The sequence below is a fragment of the Urocitellus parryii genome, chromosome 2 (genome assembly GCF_045843805.1).
Source record: "Urocitellus parryii isolate mUroPar1 chromosome 2, mUroPar1.hap1, whole genome shotgun sequence".
NCBI classification, from domain to species: domain Eukaryota; kingdom Metazoa; phylum Chordata; class Mammalia; order Rodentia; family Sciuridae; genus Urocitellus; species Urocitellus parryii.
Window position 1 is genome coordinate 130,225,946 of NC_135532.1, and position 2,051 is coordinate 130,227,996.

Below are 2,051 nucleotides of genomic sequence, written 5' to 3' on the forward strand. Positions count from 1 at the left end.
ATTTTTTTAAATGATGATGCATGTCCCATAGCAAATGTTTCATAATCTTTTCAAAGATTAAAACAAGGAAGCACATCACAGTTCTGGGATTGGGAACAAAACAATTTCTGTAGAGAAAATCAATTGTGCACAGAAGAAACTGTAGGAACTGATCTATTGAATTATCTACTTTGAGGGTTCTTGTAGATGTACTAAGTCTGACATCTAATAGGATTTGGCCTTCAGATGTTAGAAAATACAATGCTCCTGTACTGGGTTTACATAGTAACTTTCCAAATCAACTCTATAAACACTCTTGAAAAAAATACTTTTCAACATTGAGGAAAATTTTTTTATTTCATAGAGAGACTGAAGGATAATTCTAAAATTTACCTAGACTCATACCGATATAGAAATAATAGTCAGCCAGGCACGGTAGGAGGCTGAGGCAGAAGGATTGCAAGTTCAAAGACAGCCTCAGCAATTTAGCAAGGTCCTAAGCAACTTTGTGAGAGCCTATCTCAAAATAAAATATAAAAAGGACTGGGAGTGTGTCTCAGTGGTTAAGCGCTCCTGGGTTGAATCCCTGGTACCAAAAACAGAAGTAATAGTCAATGATCAAAAATATCACCATCCAGTTTGTTTCTAGCTTTTCATTTAGCTGGTTAGCATTGAACTGGAGCTCCTGATAGTGGATGGGTGGCATTCTTGGGGGTTTAAGAGATTGTTCACCTCAGCTGCAATTGAAGCACCAATACAGAGAAGCCAAGATAATAAACAGTGTCTTGATGGATCTATTTTTGTTGTAATAATGTTTGATATTTGGACACCAGATTTTTGTCCATACTCTTCATTGACTCAATAACCAGCAAGCTTCTTCATCAAACTAAATGGGCAGTTGAGTACCTTTTGTACCACCCAGAGGGGCAACGTGCATGCAGGGAGCATAGGCTAATTAGCCTCAGGAACCTCCTTTTCTAATTCACCTACACACCTCTGCCTATTCAATTTTCCTAAGGAACAGTTCTGATAGTGTTTGCTCTCCTACTCAGAATACTCAAGATTCCTCAGTTATTTTTCAAGAAAAAGCCCTCAATTTTTGCCTTTCACGCAAAGGTATCTTTCATAGGAGAAACAGCAAGAGAGGTGGGAAAACATGAAGTGTGCACAAAAATTATCAAGAATCTTAGTTGGCCTAGTTGTGGGATTCAAGAAGGGACTTTATAGAAAGTAGGTTTAGAAAGATGCGTTGGACACACACCATGGGAGGCTTTGAATGAAAGGCAAAAGTCTAGGGCTTTTTCTTGAAGATAACAAAGGGATCTTGAAGGTTCTGAATGGGAAAATTACATTATCAGAACTTTTACTCTAGGAATATTAAGCAGGCAGTAGTATATAGAGTAAATTATATTTCCTCTTCACATGTTCAGTTAAATCAAAATAAGCATCATTTACTCCAATAAATTGTTGATGTGGTTCTTTCAGCTGGAAGCATCTCTCTCCATCACTAATTTCTGCAGCATTTTTGCCTTTTATTTTGGTTGTATCTGCACCTCTATTATCTCTCTTCATAGACTATAAATTCCTTGATTTGACATCCAACTCTTCTTGTCCCCCAGTGCTCGGAACCTGTTGTACTTTCTAAATGTAGGGCTTTCTGTTTTTAAACTATTTTTTAAAAGTCTCAGCCATTACATTTTTTTAAATACTGCCTTTCTTTTAGTCTCTCAAATCTTTCTTATTCTCCGATTATATATACATTTGATCTTCTTGCTCTATCTTCCATATTTCTTAACCTCTCTGTCGTATTCTCTTTATTGTCTCCTCAAGTTTCATTTTGAATAAGTTCCTCAGATCTATATACAGATTTTCTAATTCTCCCTTTAGCTATGTCTAATAAGCTGGTTAAACTGTCAATTAGATTTTCTAATTTCAATTTGTTTTTAATTCTACAACTTATATTTGGTTCTTTTGAAAAATATATGTTATTTTTTTCATTTGTCTTCTTATTTTGGGTTTTAAGAGTAAGCTTTTCAATGCTTTGAAGATATTTTTTTAATCTGACACATCTA